The sequence below is a fragment of the Euprymna scolopes genome, chromosome 44 (assembly GCF_053919585.1).
Source record: "Euprymna scolopes isolate OS-2025 chromosome 44, ASM5391958v1, whole genome shotgun sequence".
NCBI classification, from domain to species: Eukaryota; Metazoa; Mollusca; class Cephalopoda; order Sepiida; family Sepiolidae; genus Euprymna; species Euprymna scolopes.
Window position 1 is genome coordinate 46,907,264 of NC_136525.1, and position 20,971 is coordinate 46,928,234.

General features: G+C 35.7%; 1 protein-coding gene across 3 annotated transcripts in view; it reads right to left on the reverse strand.

Annotated features, from left to right (window-relative positions):
• The window catches only part of LOC145268833 (chromodomain Y-like protein 2), an 89,834-nt gene that overhangs the window by 32,094 nt on the left and 36,769 nt on the right, over positions 1 to 20,971 (reverse strand). The window lies entirely within an intron of this gene.

Consider the following 20,971-nt stretch of genomic DNA (forward strand, 5'->3'; position numbering starts at 1 on the left):
TGTAATTAACCGTTTTTCCGTAGATAATATGCCGACATTTACCATTTTACCAAAATTCTGTTTACACTGGGGAGGGGGCGTTTTTTAACAAGGGCCACAACTTATCAAGACCCAAGGCCACTCAATGATGAGGTTTAATGCATATATAGTGGTCACTGGGACAACAGCGTAGTGAAGTTTGTAGTTGAAATTTGGTAGAAATGGATTATTTAGGGGGATGGCTCAACTAGGGTACCTACAGATTTTTAATGTCCATTGCCAAGGACTTTTCAATGCTTTATAAAGTTTATCAGGGCCTTCTCCAGACAAAATTCAAGTTTTTAAAACAAAATTTGGGGTTTGTTTTACAATCCACAACGATTCGAAAAAAGTGTTAAAAAATCTATATATCTATAAAAGTGAACGTGTCTGCCTGTGTGTCTGTCTGTCTGTGTACATTTCCCTGCGCAATAACTCTGTCAATTTTTAGTCTATAGACTCGAAATTTGAAATACCGGGTACTGAGATTTGGGAAAATCGATGTGACGGGTGTCAGCCAGAAATTTGGCTGTTAAGGGGTCAAATTTCAACGATTTGACCTTTAAGAACTCTACCAAACTCCTCCGACAATTTTGGGTCTAGACACTTAAAATTTTAGATTTAGGTTCCTTGAACATGGATCCAACTTAATAAAGTGATTTGAGCCCGAAACAATAAATTTTAAGGGGTCATAATAGGGGTCAAAGTTTAAAAAAATTAACCATTTTTTTTTGTTTTTTTGCTTTTTTTGCACAGCATACACCTCCAAACACCTGAGCAATGCCGGGCACCCCTGCTAGTCAAATATATAATAAATAAATATGACGATAGCCAATAAAAGTTAACTTGTAACCTACCTGCCATCATTTTTTGATGTTCTGAAGTAATTTTAAATACTTTTTATTTCATCTCAAATATTAACTATCTTTATGGTTTTTAAATTTCTAACCAAGATGGCTACCGTCTTGTCCAATTTTTTTTTTTTTCTGGCCCATGCAGCCTCATTTTAAGTTATTACAATCTAAAAAAAATTTTTTTTAGACGAATTCGCTATTGAAGAGTCTTGTCTGCAGAAGATAATTTTTTTTTTAGAAGGGGAGGGGGGGGGGGGGAAGAAATCATTATTTATGGCAGCTGCACTAACCACCCACCCCTCCCAAAATCTAAATGAAAGCAAAAACAGAGGGAGATTTATTGCGATTTTGTTTTTAATATTTCGAGAAATTTTTACTGGACATAATGAATATAATTTTATAGGTCTTCCAAGACATTTTCCATATTTTGAAGGACTTTTCCAAGCAAATAATCAACATAAGTCCTTTTTAAGACAAAAAAAAAAAAAAAAAAAAAAAAAAAAAAAATCAAGTCTGTGCAAACCCTGTCAACAAAAACTTGTTTACATTGGACTTGAAGATAACCATATTGTAGTCAGCTGAACAGAGTTACTTCAAAACCTTTTTCAATGCAGAGGAAGATACGGTCATCCACTCTCTCAGAAAAACTGAAAGTAGGATTCTTTGTTGCCACAGTAGAAACTGTCCTTCTCTATGGAGCTGAGGCATGAACTCTTACAAATGCGCTGAAGAGACTGGATGGCTGTTATACAGATATACTCAGGATGGCCCTCCATAAATCATGGGGGAGCCACGCAGCAAACCAACAGCTTTATGGTGACCTACCACCAGTATCATTGAAAGTACAGCGGAGAAGGACTAGAGCTGCCGGTCACTGAATGAGGCACAACGAGGAGGAAGCCAGCAAGCTAGTTCTCTGGATACCAACAAATGGACACTCAAACTGTGGTAGAAGAAGAATGACCTACATTGACAACCAGCTACAGGACACAGGATTGGAAAGCGTTTGGGACCTGCAGACTGTCATGCGAGATCGAGAGAACTGGAGAAGTTATGTAGATTCAGTGGTGAAGCATCCTGAAGGATGACGGACATGACATGACACATGAACAGAGTTCCACAGGTGAGCAGTTCTAGGAAGGAAACTATGTACTGTTCATAACTTTATTTGCATATATATATATATATATATATATATATATATATATATATATAGTTGTTAAATTTAAATTCTGAAAATCAAAATATAGACACACATATTAGAGTTAAGAATTTATTGTTTGACAAAAGGAATATGTAGCAGGGGTTATATTAATTTCCTTAATCCATGGATTTTCAATAATGGCTCATATCATCAGAGGAAATGAAATGCAGTTAGCAAAATGTTAAGCGAAATGAGCTGTGAAAAGGCACGTATTTTGCTTTTCAGCACCAATATTGAAAATAGTTTTTTGGTGGTGAATGATAGTTATATGAAAATAATTACTGGAAAAGGGAATTTCATACAACCTGGGCAGTCCATTATCGGAAGGAGCATAATGTCGTCCGGGGTTTTATTTCGAAGTAGGCAGAATATTGGTCCAGGGGAGGAGGCTTGTATTCCCATATGACAAAAATATGTGGTTGCTCTTTATTGATATTCCGAAAGGTATACGGGGCGGCCGTATTCGTTGCTCTGTTGAATGCTTTTGGGTATATGTAATCCAGATTCTTTTTTGATGTTGGCACAGTATATCAGATATTGGATGGATATACCAATCCATTGCATATCTTCCCATGGGTGATGGAATCATATGTGCATGTCTATGGTGCAATGGACCTCGAAAATCAATGGTCTGGGTAGCAGAACATTCCGAGAGATGATTTTTAGAAGCGATGTGTTGGACAAATAGCTTCTAATATGAGATTGATACTTGGTGAACTGTCGGTCAGCTTTTTTGATGAGAAGGGCTGAGGAAAGCTTTTTAGATGAAGGAACGAGGAGGATGGGGGTAAGATAGAGAGGGTAAGGAGAGAAGGGGGAGGGTTGATTTGGGTGAGGAGGCATGTGCTTAATGGAATTTCTTCGGGGGATGGGGGGGGGTTGTATTTTAGTATTCGGTAAAATGTGTCGACCTCTTAATTTTAGGTTCAAATCAAAGCTTTTCCTTTTTGGCTAGGATCACCCTGAAAGTATTACCTCTAGTAATATCTATCAGGATTTTTTCATTGGATTTTAATCTGTGTCTTATCTCACTTATATATATATATATATATATATATATATATATACAGGGTAGCCACAAAGTCACGCACCAATGTCAATTAAAAAAATTTAAAAAGTTATAAAATTAAAAAATTATATTAATAAAAAATAATTAACATTGGTGCGTGACTTTGTGGCCACCCTATATATATATATATATATATATATATATATATAAAAAGTTTGACTCATGTCTAGGTAACCTACATCTAAAATTTCAAGTGTTTAGACCCAAAATTGACAGAGGAGTTTAATAGAGACTGCAAAGATCAACTCTGTAAAGTTTGACTTCTTGGCAGCCAAATTTTCGCCTAAAAACTGCGTAAAAAACTTGCTGCATATCTGAATACCCTTTATTTAAAATTTCAAATGTTTAGACCCAAAACTGGCTGAATAATTTGCTAGAGACTGCAAAGGTCAAATCTTGGCAATCAAATTTTTGCCCAAAAACTGATTAAAAAGCTTGCTGCATGTCTGAATACACTTTATGTAAAATTACAAATGTTTAGACCAAAAATTAGCTGAGTAATTTGGTAGAGACCTTAGCAGTTAATTTTTTTTTAACTTTGACTCTAATTTTGACTTCTCAAATTAAAATGTTTGATCCATGCCCAAGTAACCTACACCTAAAATTTCAAGTGTTTAGATCCAAAATTGGCGGAGGAGTTTGGTAGAGTTTTCAAAGGTCAAATCATTGAACTTTGACCCCTTGACAGTGAAATTTCTGGCCAAAAACTGATTAAAAAGATTTTCCCAAATCTCAATACCCCTTATGCCAAATCCCAAGTCTGTAGACTTAAAATTGACAGAGTAGTTTGCTAGGGAAATGTACACACAAAGACAATTTCACTTTTATAGATATACTAGAGGGGGTTACCCGGCCTAGAGGGGGTTACCCGGGTGTTTGGAGGTGTTGGGGGGTAGATCAAAACAACCCTGTTAAAAAAAAAAAAAACCACAACATTGCCCGGGTGTTTGGAAGTGTAAAAGAAAAAAAAAATTTTAGTTGAAAGGTAGGCTTAAACCCCGAACCTTTGATGCAGAGGTGGAAAGGAAATGGAAAAAAAAAAACCGTGACCTAACCATCTCGACCACGGGAATAGATGAATTGATAAGTGTGTTAAGTTGACGTTTATAAAGCAAAATTAACAGGTGCGAGAACGTTAAGTCGCGTGATGTTTGACCTAGTTTTGCGCTGGAAGCCAGTTTCTGTTTTCCCTTCTAAGCGGCGATCGAAAAATATCTCGAAAATAACTTGTAAAAGTCGGGTAAATTAAAAATAGCTGCGATCAGAGTTTCTTAGTCGTAGATATTATTATTTAGACAGCATATAAAAAGTTTTAAGAAGGAGCGAGCCAACCGAGAATCACGGCGAAAAAAGCCTTTTGTAGACATACACAAAAAGCGAACACACATTTTCGCTTTTATATAGATAGATAGATTTATCTGTCTGTTGATCTATCTATATAGATATCTAGCAGATAAAATTTGTCAAAACATATTGAGGTATAAAAATGGACAAGTTGCACCGCAAGTTCTAAAAATAGCTGACCGGAATGACGTGGTTGTTACCACGTGTTCAGATTGGTTGGATAGAGTTGAGTTGGAATTTGGACGTTGAGCAGAGTGGACGGTTTAACAGGTCATCCCCACTTCACCGGGGAGGGAGCTGATGTCTCAGAATGGAGACCTAGAATTAACCACCCAAGCAAAGATACTTTCTATTCTTCTGCGATCAACTCCTGGAAAGTGAATAAAAATTATATAAAACCAACCAATTGTCTTGGAGTGAAATGCATTCATTCAAACAGGTTCCAGCTTACCCCCAAGAACAGATGAATTCCAGGCGAACCACAAGATCAACGACACAGTTGAAAAGTATGAGGTATGCCGAAATACGTGTATGTGTTTAGGTTATGTCTGACACACGCACGCAACACATTTAGACGATCACAGAACATAATTAGACTGCAACACGATAACATAGGGTTCAGATACTGAAGAACCCCACTATGGACATTAGACACGTACACATACTCAAACCCATATACAATATACAACACCATTAAAATACTTGTAAAACAGGCACACGGATGCGACATTGTGGTGATGGGACAGAGGTTGGAGCTTGGCAGATGGTGCGAGACTAATTAGATTTATCAATAATTTCTCCCACTCTTTATCTGTGCCTAAAACTAAATTCCATGAACAAAGTTTCTTTCTGAGAACTGATACGCCTATGGAACTGTCTTCCGTTTGCCTGCTTTCCAGCTGACTACAATATGGTTGTCTTCAAGTCCAAAGTAAACAAGTTCTTGATGAGCCGTGCCACTTAAGTCAACAAATTTACCAAATTTCCATTACTAACGATTACTATATTGTCCAATTGACTACTGTACACTCTTTAACCCTTATCCTCGAGTAGCCTCTGGACCTTGATAAGTGGTGATGCCTATGTAAAAAAAAAATTATGTATGTCGAGGGGGGGGCATAAGTTCAATAAGTTAACCAGAGTATGTTCTATTGAAGTAGTTGTAGAACAGGGACATGATGTGTAGATGGGTCAAAGGTTAGAGATTGGTTAATAGTGTGGGACCTATTAGATTGGAGATCCTTTTTTTTAACCATGTCTAAGAGGGAGAGACTAGTGGAAGATGCACCAGCCCAGATGTGGCAACAATACTCCATGCAATGGGCGAATGGTGGCTTTTTTTTTTTTTTAAATTACATTTTCACCCCAAACAAGGCACATTGCCACTTTGGTGTAGGGGGCTACTATCAGGGGCACTATGTAGGGATTTGGGCAGCAAGATGTCGGTTCACATTACACTTGAACTTCTGCATGTCAGTACAGTTGGGGAAGCACGGACCTGGAATGGAATTCCAGAGTCTAGCGGTTCTGGGGAAGAAACTACTGGAGTACAAGGCTCTCTTGCATCTAGGGATCTCTACTGTGTATGGGGTGGGATTTAGCTGCTTGTCGGGGGTATTTATGTCGTGGGGGCACAAGTGTCTGCAGTTCGTCAGAGCATTCACCATTAAAATACTTTTAGAATAGGCAGAGGGATGCAACGTTTCGTCGATGGGACAGACACTGAAGCTTAGATGCCAGTTCAGGACCTATCAGATTGGCGACTCTCTTTTGCACCTTGTCTTGGAGTGAGAGACTAGCAGCAGGCTTTGTGAAGATATAGGGTACTCTCTGGTGCGAATAATTCTCTAGCATGGTAGAGGGACCCTACTTTTTTGCAGCAGCCTTGGCAATGTTCTCAATCTATTTGTTCCAATTCATGTTGCCCCCCCCCCACCTTTTTTTTATAACAAAGAATCACTACTTATCAAGGCCTAGAGGCCACTCAAGAATAAGAGTTAAAGAGTGTAAAGTAGTCAAAGGGACAATATCATAGGAATCGTTAATAATGGAAATTTGGTAAATTTGTTAACTTAAGGTGAACAGCTCATCAAGAACTTGTTTACGTTGGACTTGAAGACAACCATATTGTAGTCAGCTGGAAAGCAGGTAAATGGAAGAGTTCCACAGGCGTGCTGTTCTAAGAAAGAAACTTTGTTCATGGAATCTACGTTTAGGTACAGATAAAGAATGGGGGAAATTATTGATAGTGGTTTCAGCTAGACGAATGTTTCTTTTGTGAAAGTTTGACAAGAGGGACCATAGATTGGAGCTCAGACGAGTGCTTGCCATGAAAATAACAATAGAACAGGCAGGCTCACATCGTCTCTTCTGTAGTAAAGAGGTTGCAGGGAAGAGAAAAGAGCATCTCCTACTAGACTACGAAGTCGGTTTTGAACTGTCAAGTAAACATAGGGTGCTTCAATCAGCTCCTGCCCAAATATGGCTACAGTAGGATTTTGAAAGATGGGCTCCAGGTAGGGTATTATTTGTCATAGCAAGCGTTTTCTTAGTAATTATTATAACTGAAATGCGTAAACATATACAACAAGAATGCCATATTCCAAAAATTATGTACAAGGTGCCTTAAACAAGTTTCCAGACCTTTTTTTTTTATTGATAGTACACACATGAAACTCTAGTTCCCTTCGAAGTAATCTCCTCCGGCTGCAATGCACATGTACTGCTCTAACAACTTCTGGAAGACCCCCATGGAAGTCCTCTTGTGTGAGGCTGTCAATGATCCTCGTCACAGCCTCTTCCATCTCCTCAATTGTCTGTTTCCTTGAGCTTAGGGAATAACCAAAAGTCACATGGAGAAAGGTCTTGAGTATAGGGAGGGTGAGGAACTGTTTTGATGCCCATCTTGGTCAAATAGTTCGTGACAAGGATGGAGTTGTAGACTGATGCATTCACACATACCTTCTGCATCTTCAGTTCCTCGGGAACAATTGGGTGTACAGTTCCCAAATTGACATCAAATTATGCACGTATCGTCCCTATAAACATACGATGGTCCTTATCCATGAAATTCTTTATTTGGCCAATCAACCCTGGTATTGTGACTTGCTTACCACTTGCACACCTTTCATCATTCCTCACAGACTCCTTGCCTTCCTTGAATCTTTTATGCCAATCAAAAACTGATGCAAGATGGTCCAAAAGCAGTCTAAAGCATTCCATACATTTCCATAGCATTTTCTCAAGTTTAAAACTAAATTTTATTGCATATCATTCTTCTAAACTGTCCTTATGTCTAGATTGCATTTTTTAAATTCACCAGCTGTGACAATCAGGCTTCAGTAGGGTGTATTCTAATTCCTGCTGTAGCTGTTCATTTTATCCTGAAATCATAAAAATTGGTCGGTCATCTCATAAGATGTATAGCAATAACATACTGAATTTTCAAGAGACAACAATTTTTAATGTATGTACAAAAAAGTCCGGAAACTTATTTAAGGCACTCCATAGCAATATGTAGAGACCAAGGAAGCATGCAATTCCAAGCCTGGGAAAATCCATGAAATAATCTAACATAAAAGGCTATATATATGTCTGTCTGTCTGTCTGTCTCCATATTTTCAAATTCTATTTCTACCCAAACTAAAAGTCACAGATCGGCTGTCAAATAATTGTATTTTTACGGACTATTTTTTTTATGGGTCTTAAGCCGATTTAAATAGTTTTTAAAGAGTCAAAAATGGGTTAAAATTGAAAAAAAAAATCATAAGACATTTTGTACATTCATCTTAGTTTATTTTTAACTAGCATTTTAGCCCGGCGTTGCCCGGGTGTTTGAAGGTGTATATTGAGAAAAAAAAAAAAAAAAAAGTCTGGAAACTTATAAAGGAATATCAACATAATGCATACAATAAAAGACGTTAGATTTTACGTTAGATATTCTTTAAATATCTGTTGGGGGTCACCAGTTTTGAAATATGTAGTTTGTTCGATGTTTGGAACGAGGTGTTTATTGGTTGGTTGGTTGTTTTTGTTTTACGGCATATCAACCCTTTTAGGGTTATTTAATGCCGAATCCAAAGATTTTGAAGAAAAATTTTTTTAATAGAATATATTTGTTGTTTTCATGTCGGTTTCTATTTAACCCATTGTTGGGACCCTAACAGGTACTTCCACTCCGGGTCAGAGTGGACCTGGGAGCAATGGTAATTAAAGAGTGGCTCCACACTCCCGAAAGCCCACAAGCTGAGGCCTCACCACTGGCTATAGTTTAAGGTCATATCCAGGATCCCCATTGAGGGACTTTTACCCTCCACAGGGGGGCAGTCGGTGTATTTTAATGCCCCACCGACAGGGCTGATGTCTTTATTATTTTATGAAACTAGTTTCCTACATTAATTTTTTTTTTTTTTAAAACATTTTGTATTCTAAAACGTATTAAATCTTGTGAACCAATAAGGATTAATGAGTAATGAATTTGAAAATAGGGGCAACACAAATAGCAAATATCAATCGTAAAAGATAGCGGTTGCCGTTTTCGTGACTCCCCTCACTGAAAAGAATAAAAAAAAAATATATGGAGAGAAGAAAGTGGATCTTGGGATCACCTGAGGCGCCCTCACTGAGGAATGCCAACAAGGCTATCCACTTTTCCGGCCTTGGTGTCCAAGTTCTTGCAGTGAGAGAGAATTATGCTTCACATATTTTGTCCTTTAGTACTAGCGGTGGGGGGGAGGGGGTACCCAGCGTTGTCCAGGTAAATCAAAAGAAAAGAATAATAAAAAAATCGTTGCCCGGGTGTTTGTGTCAGAGGGGGGGGGGAGAGAGAGAGAAAAAAAAAAAAATTTTTTGGTAGGTAAGTATGAAGGATCGAACCCGAAGCCTTGAGGCGAAGTTGGAAATTTAAAAAAAAAAAAAAAAAAAAAAGTGCGACTTTAACCACTGGGCCACCGAAAAATAGTAACGGAAACATGTTTGAATTTATTTAAGTATTAAGAATTGGCAGGTGCCCGTACTTAATTAGGTCAACTTTCACTGCGGGGCAGCTTATTTTATTTTTTTGTTTCCCCAGGATATTGGGAGGGGAACCAGCTCCCCATAAAAAGGCTATTGTCCAAATTGAATAGCAATTGTCTGATATAAGGAGAAACTCCACATTGATCAAATCTGATTGCTTTTGGACGTTCCCAGTGATCGCACCGGGAACGATTTCTTAAGCTTCGTTTTGCTTTTATTATACGAAAAAGCCCAATCCACACATGGAAAATGAAAAATGTGGAATATTTAGTTTTTAAGACTCGGGCAAATTAAATAGACAGGAGACCCTCATTGTTAACTCGTAGATATTATCATTCAGACGTGATATAAAAAGTTTTAAGGAGTGAGCCGACCAATCGCTTCTCGGAACATACCCAAAAAGCGAACATTTATACATACACACACACTTTCGCTTTTATATATATATATATATAAGTGATACTTATAGAATTGAGATGATGAAGGATAAATAAAGACCTGGCCAGAGATGGGTTAGCTTGGAAGTCACTTTTTAAAAGCCATCCAATAAATGCCAGCATTTAAACAAAGTAAAAAGTTGATCCTAGGTTTACTTTCAGCAACCTTTTTTGTCCTTTAGTCCCCATATTCCATGAGTGACGTTTCCGACAAAGAGGGAAGAATTGCTGTTTTCTTGGTCAGAATCTATTCGATTTAACACTTATGGTTGGCATCTTTTTGACATTGAAGTAGTATTTATTTTTTTATTTTTAAACTTCTTATATCAAGTGGTTTCATGTCATGTCAGGAGTGATTTCTAAAAAAAAAAAAAAAAAAAAAAAAAAAAAAGTAACACTCCCTATTTCTATTTAAAGCAAAATGACATTAATTTCCCATCCCAAAATAAACAAATGTTTGGAAATTTAAAAAATTCTAGCATGATAGTTAAAAAAAAAAAAAAAAAATATCGAAAATTTTGTTAAGTTTATTCATTGCAGTACTGGACAGTCATACATGTCTGCGCTTAATTAAATATACTTAAAGTGAGAGTTTATTTTCTTTTGTTGCTGTATTGACTGATGAAATTTCAAGCTATAAAATAAACAAATGCAGGCAACTTTTAATAATAATTGCATTAAATTACTGGACATCTGTATAACTCATTATTTAATTAACCATTTAATCGAAAGGTTATTGTTTCTAATTAGTTGGAAGGTACCTAATTTAAAAGGAATGCAAAACACGGCAAAAAACAAACAAAAAAAAACAAAAAAAAAAAACAGTGCATTTAAAATTGAAACACAAGAAACACAACATGGTTTAACCCATCAATTAACAAAAATGCAAAATCTAATATAAGAATGTGATAAAAAAATAATCTAATATATAAAATTTCCCAGAGTAATATGCCTTGTTTGCAGCAAATATTAAATAGAAAAAATAGCTTTAATCCAGTAATAATAACTCATCATCACAAAAATGTACGACACTTAATAATAATAATGTGACAATGAAAAATCTAATCATCAATTCTCAAAAATTCCGAAACAATATAAAACAATATAGCAACAAAAACAAACACAAAAAAAAACCCTAGCAGATTTAAAATTGAAACATAAAAGAAACACAGCTTGGTTTATCCCACCACTTTATACAGATGTAAAAACTAGTGTATGGTACGATTAATTGATTGAACAATTTGTGCCTATTTTCTGATGTCCGTAACATTGTTTTAATTGTGCTATTCGTTTGTTTTTATTATGGCTCGTATTAATGATGAAATGATAAATCTTTATCCATTTTAAACCATCAGTGAAACTGAATTCTGTAGATGACCCTAACAAATGTATTTTTATGTTTGCATAAATATACGCACATATTACATGGATTTTTATAACCCCCCCCCCAAAAAAAAATCTATAAATATAAAAGCGAAAATGTATGCATGTATGTATGTGTGTTCACTTTTTCTGTATGTCTACAAAAGGCTTTTTTCAGAGAAGCGGTCGATCGCCTAACAACCTTTTAAAACTTTTTATATCACATGTAAATCGTAATATCTCAGAGTTGTCAACGAAGCTCGCCTGTCTATTTAATTTGCTCGACTTCGGGAAGATAAATATTCAACAGTTTTCGCTCGCCACATGTGAATTAAGCCTTTTCCTATAATTAATTCTGGCGGCATTTTTTCCGGTTTCCCCCTACTCCCGCGTTCCGCAGTAAATGAAATGCTACTCCGCAGTCAACAGTTGACATCATTAAGTCATTAAAACGTGCACCTGCCAAATCTAATTAAATTCAAACGCGTTTCTGTTGGTATGTCACGATGGTGCAATGGTCAACGTTGCACACTTTTTTTTGCACACTTTAATTTACAATTTTGCCTTAAGGGTTCCTACCAAAACATTTTTTTCACCCCTCTATTGCTTTTGGTTAACTGTATTTTCATAATTCTAAACTAAAATTCCAATCTTTAGGTCCTGGATATGACCTAAAACTATATCCAATGGTGAGGCCCCACCTTGTGGGCCTTGGGGAGTGTAGAGCCACCCTTTAATTGCCATGGCTCCCAGGTCCACTCTGACCCGGAGTGGTAGTACCTGTTAGGGTCCCAACTATGGGTTAAATAGAATCTGACTTAAAAAAAAAAAAAAAAAAAAAAAATATACTCCATTAAAAATCTTTCCTCAAAATAACTAGATTCGGCATTAAATAACCTGAAAAGGTTGATATGCCGTAAAACAAAAACAACCAATCTTTCATTATAAATATCTAACTTCAAACATTCAATTGTTTTAACTATTTCTCTTCTAACACATTCGATTGAAAACATCCATTTCAATACGTTCATCTGCCACTGAATCTTTCATATTTGATAACATTCGAACATATTGCAGCAGCATCCCTTGCCTCCTTGTTCCATCAGGTCATCTGGAGCTTTTTTTTTTTTTTAAAACACAGAAATCAGCACTTATCAAAATCCGGAGGCCACTTGAGGACAAAGGTTAATGCTAGAATCTTTTCTTTTTTTTTTTTACATGGGGGGGGGGGGGGTCAACACTTATCAAGGCCCAGCAGCCACTCAAGGATAAGGGTTAATAGGTATAGATTAGTCATTGTGATTTTAGCGTAGTAAACATTAGTGGGAATTTTATAACTTGGATTACTTAGGGGGACGGTTCAATAAGAACTTGTTCACGTTGGACTTGAAGACAATCAGATTGTAGTCAGCTGGAAAGCAGGCAAACGGAATAGAGTTCCACAGGCGAGCAGTTCTAAGAAAGAATCCCTGTTCATGGAATCTACGTTTAGGTGTAGGCACAGATAAAGAGTGTGGGAAATTGTTGATAGTGGTTCTGGCTAGACGAGTATTTTTTGTGAAAGTCTGGCGAGGGGGAGCATAGATTGAAGTTCAGACGAGCACCTACCATGAAAATAACGATAAAGCAGAGACAGGCTTGCAACGTATCTTCTGTGGGAAAGAGGTTGCAAGGAAGAGAAAAGGCCCCCCCCATTAAGCTACAAAGTCTATTTTGAACTCTGTCAAGGCAGGATAAGCTGCTTCTAGCAGTTCCTGCCCAGATGTGGCAACAGTACTCCATCGTTGGCCAAACCTGGCTTTTATATAGGTAGAGAATTGCATCAGGAGTGAACCGGGAATCCAATATACAACAAACGGTTGATGCATGTAAGCAAGATAAAGATTAAATCTGAATAGAGGGGTACTTTTAAGTTTTGTCACCCTATGTTTACAAAAGGTTCTGGCCAGAGCTGTCATTTGCAAAATGAAATGAGTTTTTTGTTCATTTTTATTTTTTTTATTTTATTTTTTTTTTTTTTTAAATATGCAAACGAACAGTAAAATTGGGTTATCAATTTTTTTCTGTTCAGCTTTGGGCAAAACCTTCCTAAAGAACATAATTATAATCTTAAATGAGAGAAAAACCCAAATCGTTCTCAATAATCGTACGTCGAAATACAGGGCTCTAACGTTGCAAGTGAAGCAGTCGCATTTGCGAGTGATTTTTCAAAGTGGCGACTAAAAACAATGAAACACTTATCTTTTGGCGATTGTATTGCTTTGAGGCGTGCCACAGGGTCAATTTTTGGACCTTTATTATTTCTAATATTCACAAACGACCTCCTTGATAAAATTGCCACAGAGATGGGTATATTAGCTAAGGACACCACTCTATTCTATAACAGACACAAGGGGAAAACGAATGAACACATATCCAAGGCAATAGCAGAAACCCTAGGAGAATCTTCAGTCTGTAGTGGAATAGGAACAAGGCTGCTGCGAAGAGGGTGGGCTCTCTCTACTGTGCTAGAAAGTTACTTATGCCTGAGAGTATCCTGTACCTCTACAAGGCTACCATTCACTCATGTATGGAGTATTGTTGCCACATTTAGGCTGGTGCATCCGCTACTAGTCTCACTCTTAGACAGGGTTCAAAAGAGAATCGCCAACCTAACAGACCCGCATAGCTAGGCTTCAACCTCTCTTCCATCAACGAAATGTTGCATCCTTCTGCCGGTTTTACAAGTTGACGAACTTCAAGCCCTTGTACCTTCTCGACGTAAATACCCCCCGACAAGCACCTATATCACACCCCTACACAGTAGAAATCCCTAGATGCTGGAAAGCCTTCTAAGTTAATAATTCCTTCCCTAAGACTGCTGAACCATGGAATTCCCTTCCGGGTCCCTGTTTCCCTCACTGTACTGACATGCAGAAGTTTAAGTGTAATGTAAGCAGATGTCTTGCTACTCAACTCCCTACATAGTATCCCTGCAAATTATAACCCAGATAATCTATTATAGAAAAGAGAAAATATGTATGTGTGTTTGTGTGTGCGCTTTTTTTTTTTTTGCATGTCCAGCACAGGCTTTTTTTTTCGCAGGGTCGCTTGGTGGGGGTCACTAATTCTTAGAATTTTTTATATACTCCCTAGATTATAATATCTCCGATTTACATAACGAGGTTGTCTCCATCTTTTATTTGAGCGACTTTTATTTTATAAAATTTCCGTTATTCTCGCATGTTTGTTTGTGTTTTTCATATAAAAAAGCGAAACTAACGTGCCGGGGACGTCCAGAAAGCAATTAGCTTTGCTCACTGTGTGGAAAAACCCTCATATCAGACAACTGCTATTCATTTGGACACTTAACGACCTCCTCCTGACCTAATTATCACTCAGTCAACAGCTTTTGATTGACATCGTTAAATTTAAATGCTTTTCACTTCCTTGCTGGGGTAAAATCCTAAGTTCTCCACCTACACGTCACGGGTTCGAACCTGCCTGCCTACTAACAGTTTCTTTTACACCTCCAAACACCCCGGGTATCCCCGCTAGTCTTTAATAAAATCGAGTTCATTTTAGCCTTTTCTTTTCTTTTAAACGACAGTATTTTGTTTTTATAATTCTTTTTATAATTGCTATTCATTTGGATACCTAGAAGCTGGGAACGACCTCATGGTGAAGAAAATAAATACGAGAGATTTCATTTTTTTTTTGCCAACTCCTGACCTAATTATCAAGGAGTCAATAGCTTTTGATTTGACATCGTTAAATTCAAACACTTTTGACTTGCTTTGTTGTCGTAGCACAGCGGTAAGAGCTCAGATATTTGCGTCACGGGTTCAAACCTGCCTGTCTACTAACCCATTTTTTTGTTCTTTTATATCTTCACCCCGGGCTGTAAATTTCTGCCTCTTTTCGCTGAACTCAACCAATCGACATATTTTGATCCTGCATTTTTCAAGTTTAGATGCGTAAAATAAAATAAATTTTAACTAGAAACGACTCCGCTTGTAAAAATATTTAACCTAAGAAACGTTTTTAATGCCTACAAAGAAGTATGTGGGAATTGAAATTCCCAGTCAACAGACACATAACAGTACTCCTTAGCTAAACTTGATTATCGCCCTTTAAATCTGGTGACATATGCCTGGCCACTAGAGGGCAAGTCATACATCACTTCCTGTTCTGTAAATTTCTGTCTCTTTTTGCTGAACCCTCAATCAATCAAAATATTTTGAATGTGCATTTTTCTAGTTTAGATCCGTAAAATAAAATAAGTACTATCTCGCTATCAACTCAAGATCGTCTCAAGACTCTCTTTAGTGACTTTACCGGAGAGTTCTCGGGTTAGTAGATGCAAAAAAAAGTTGAGGCAACAGGGTCAGTTGGCAGGGGAAAGCCAAAGAAAACGTGGAAGATGTGTGCAGAGCAATATGGTATGACCGATGTTGAAGGAATGGGATGTTTAGCTCTCTCCCACTACAAAAATTGTTTAGATAGGTAAATTTTAACTCAAAAGGAGTTTAGACAGATTTTATTTAATTGAGGTTTACATATTTTGATAGTCCATTTCTCAAGTTTGGATGCGTAAAATAAAATTAATTTTAACTAGATCGACTCCTCTTGTAAGAATATTTAACGTAAAAAACGTTTTTAATGCCTACACAGAAGTATTTTCTGGCTATCACCTCAAAATCAACTCCAGATTTGATTTAATGACTTTACTGACTCGGGATTCAGAAGGCCAGAATTCTTTATTTTTTATACAAACTTTTAAAAATATATTTGTTGCTATATAAAAACATTTTGAAAAAAAAAAAAAATTCAAAGTAAAGACTAAAAATACATTTTTCTTTACAAGATACGGTTATTCTTAGCGAAATTTGAAAATCGAAATATTGACTTTCACATGAAACCAGTGGTATCTTCTTAATTGCCATGTCAAAGTAATGAACATATCCAAAAATTATGACAAACTATATGGTAGAAAATTAATTATTAATGAAAAGTTTTTGAAGACAATTAGCAAAAACTAAGTGTTGCTAAATCGGACAAAGATTTTCAGTTTTCAGAAAATAATAACTTTTTATAATTCGAATTCTTCGGTTCATTTTTTTTTTCTTTTTTTTAGAGTTACTTCGCGTTTTATTTTCATAGACCAAGATGGTTTCTCTAAATCCAACATTTGGTCATGTTTCATAACAAGAAACATGACACCAGGGTCAGAAAGTGGGATTGAGAAGTCAGCGCCCCCAAAGGGGCACACTCTGACCTGCAAAAAGTGCCTTGGCAGCTCAGTCGGCATTCCCTGGTGAGGGTGCCTCAGGTGATGAGCAATAAACTAACCCCTTCTCAAAGAGAGAGGGCAAAGCCTGCGAGGGTGGACCTCCAAGAACTGCACGGAACTAAATTCCTACCACAAAATCAACAGGGACTGGATCATTATAGGATTGGTATAGTCGCTGTTGATTTTACTGGCCCGAGGATAAAGATACCTAAAATTGATGAGAATTGTTGTAAGCACTTGATTCGATTCACGGGGAAAACCAGAGAAAACATGGGAGGAAGAGGGATTGAAAAAAAAAAAAAATTTATATGGAGGAAAATCCAGCTCCTTAAAAAAGTTGCTATGTTGCTTTTACGGCATATCAACCCCTTTTCAGGTGATTTAATGTCAAATCCAGTCATTTTGAAAAAAAGAAAAGAAAAAAAGAAAAAAGAAAAAAAAAGAAAAAAAAGAAAAAGAAAAAAAAGAAAAAGAAAAAAAAGAAAAAGAAAAAAAAGAAAAAAAAAAAGAAAAAAAAGAAAAAGAAAAAAAGAAAAAGAAAAAAAAGAAAAAGAAAAAGAAAAAACAAGAAAAAAGAAAAAAGAAAAAAAAAGAAAAAAAAAGAAAAAAAGAAAAAAAGAAGAAAAAGAAGAAAAAAGAAAAAAGAAAAAGAAAAAAGAAAAAAAGAAAAAGAAAAAAAGAAAAAGAAAAAAAGAAAAGAAAAAGAAAAAGAAAAAAGAAAAAGAAAAAAGAAAAAAAGAAAAAGAAAAGAAAAAAGAAAAAAAGAAAAGAAAAAAGATAAAAAAGAAAAAAGAAAAAAAAGAAAAGAAAAAAGAAAAGAAAAAAGAAAAGAAAAAAGAAAGAAAAAAAGAAAGAAAGAAAGTTTAATTTTTCAAGTTCTTCAAATATTTAAATGAGAAATTTAAAAACTTGAAAGTGTCAGAAATAATAATAAAAACATTTTATTTACTTTTATTGCTGTTGTAGTAAGTCTGATATATTTCGCTATAAATAGCTTCAACAGGATAGAAAGTCCGGTACGGAATTTTTTTTTTTTCTTCATTTTGGTGTTAAGGAGGAGGATGTAATGCTTCGGAGTAGAAGAGAAATATACGTTCTATTGCTTCCAGATGTATTTTGCTCTAACTTTGAGCGGGAAATTTAAAGTAAAAACATGGTCACACACTTACAGAAGACACTTATTTTGAATAAAATTTAAATGAGAAATTTGAAAATTTTGAAGTGTCGAAAATAATGATAAAATCATTTTATTTAAGTGCGTGACCATGTTTTACTTCAAATATTTATTTAGTTTGATTCCTTTATGGAATTTCTTTTTTTAAACTTTGCAGAACATGATTGAGTTTTGCAAAAACAATATCAGAGTCTGGTGCATTTTTGTTCAGAAAACCACTATCTTCAGACAGCCTGATCCGATAACACCAGTTGCCCTAACAGGTATTACCACTCCGGGCCAAAGTGGACCTGGGAGCAATGGTAACTAAGGGGAAACTCCACATTCCCCACAACCCCCAAATGGGGCCCAATACTGAATGCCTTTTAAGGTCGTACCCAAGATCCCTTACAAAGGGCCACTTTGGACTGAACAAAAATTTTAAATACCTGTACAGACCCATTGGCAGTCTATGCACAGATGAAAGTGGCCTAAACAACATCCCTACACCCTCAGTGAAAGAAGGTAATGCCTGAGAAGATTGCCTCCTGAGAGAACTTTGATCCTAGCTAATGGGCCGGATTAAAGTGCAGTGTGCTCCAATAAACTTAATGCACTTGAACTAGTAGCAAAATTCCACCCTTTCACTATAGAGGCCCCTAGATGCCAAAAAAAAAATGTTCTACTCTAATAAGAACAGATACTACACTTTGATCTTAGCCATTAGGCCAAAATACTTCTTTCCTTGGATTGATTGCCTTTAGAATTCCTTCATGCTTTGTTTTTTGGTTTTTTTTTCCTGATTGTACCAACATGTAGAAATTGGGACAAGATCAAAGTGTAGTATCTGTTCTTCAGATGCTGCATTTCAAATTGTAAATAGGGACATGTAGAAATTTAAATGCGATGTGAACAGATGTCTTGCTGCCCAGCTCCCCACCTAGGTTGCCCCTCTACAACTACGAATATGCCTCTTTTTAGGGGTGAATAAAACAAAATGACGATAAATGATCCAAACCAGAGAGAGATTTCACCACCTGTCTAAAGTCTTCACTCCGTCGAACAACAGTCATGCAACGACAACAGATACGTATAAAAAAAATGGACAAACAGTCACAAATTCCGGGAAAAAAAGGACGGCAAATATGACAATTATAAAATAGATGTGACAGTAAAAAAGACCACAACAGACAATACAAAAAATAAAGCGTACATCGGTCTAACTGGTTGAAAGTGTAAAAACAGATATAATTACCATCATGGCGTCATTCAGGAATGTAAAAATTTCTCTAAGTATAGTCAGAAATTAAAAGAAGAAAACAGAATACCTATAGTAACAAAGTTTAAAAGAAAACCGTAACATTTTTTATATCAAAACAAATTTTGATAAGACAGAAAATCTATTTTAATGCGAAAGTTTTGTCATAATCCATTAAAAAATATGTAAAAACAAAAACTATTTCTTACATAATAAAATAAAATAAAATACGTGTAATATACGTTTGAAGCCAAAACAACGCATTATTACAAAATAAACAGACATTTATTTTGTTTGAAATTTATATTGAAATTCATAAATATATTTCGAAGCAAAACTTCATCTTCAGTATATCTTTCTTTCTTTCTTTTTTTTTGTCATGTTGTTGTTGGAGCAGAGAATCGGCAAGTAGAAGTCCGTTTGTTGGTTTTACGTCAGTTTTTTTAGATCTCGGAACGGTGCGTTGGTCACGCGGTAGTCACGTTAAGATTTTTGTTTCTTAGAAGCCTTATTTTATTCAAGCTCAACCAGCGCTTCTAAGGAACAAAAATCTTAACGTAAATATTTCTTACATAAATGTTGTCTTTAATTAAAATAATCTATGTTTACTTAAATGTGAGCAAGTTTAAAATAATAGTTTGAACAAATATCAATGTGTTAGTCGTATTGCCATAAAATGTTTAGTTACATTTTTGGTCCCCTGGGTACTTCAGCTAGTAATATGAATTTTTCTTTCGTTGGAATCTTCGTACCTTTTTTACATTATATATATTTATATAATATAGATTCATCCACCTTGTAAAATATATATATATATATATATATCTATAATATAAAGCTGAATGTCTGTGTGTGTGTCTGGTCACGAATAGGCTCCTATATGGTTTACTATTTTAAAAAACTAATTAGATATAATGATAGAAGATGTATCGAGACACAGGAATGGGTATGTTTGATCTGGCAGAACAGTGGTTCATTAAAATTGTGGGGGTGTTCGCGCCTGGTCCACAAAGTATGGAAATAAAAAAAAAAAAAAAAAAGAAACGTTTACAAGTGTTTTTGATATAGATGTACATAAAACATACTTATGAAAGTATTCTTAACTTAAATAGAGATGGTATAATAAAATTGTGGGGCCTGCCTTCCCTTCGCGCCTGGCCTCCATAGAATGGAAATAGGCACAAACTTTAATAAAGACTTTTCATATCTATCCGCATAAGTATACATTGATAATTATGTTTCCGTTTGAAGAAATATGGTATAATAAAATTATGGGGTGTTCGTTCGCGCCTGACCTCCATAGAATGGAAATATGTCACAAAGTTTAACAAGGTTTTTTAATATAGATCCACAGAATATTGTGATAAGTGTTTCAGTGTGAACAGATAAGGTATAATAAATTATGGGGTTTATCTATTTTATTTTTACTTTCATCATATTTTGCTTTGGTTTTGATACCCCCAAATTCGAAGCTATCTCTTTACAACCCTTCCTTTTCATAACCTATCATACTTTCATAAATCAGAGTCCATTTTTTGTAGGCTGTTTTTGAACCCAGTCAATGACGGGTACTTTTTCTAGTGTATATATATATATATATATATATATATATATATATATATATATATTCATCCACCTTTACTTGTTACAAAAATGTTAGTTTATTTTGGTCTCCTACCCTATCTCCACCCATTTATGCTGATGAGGAGACAATATTAAAAAAAAAGAAAACATTCATCGTCAATCTATATCTCAAAAGTTTGGATAACAGGGAGGGTAAGGCACTGTCTTTGTTATATTATGAACCTTTTTTTCTAGAATTCAAATACACAACAACACATTTGGTGTAAGCAACAGTCCGTTTTTATTCCTTGTTGTTTCTCTGTTATGGTGGATAGAGAGAGGAGAGCGACAGAGAGAAGTATATCGTTGTGTCTGCTTGGTTGACAATCAAAAATCCATCTGCCAATCTTTTTTGTGTCAC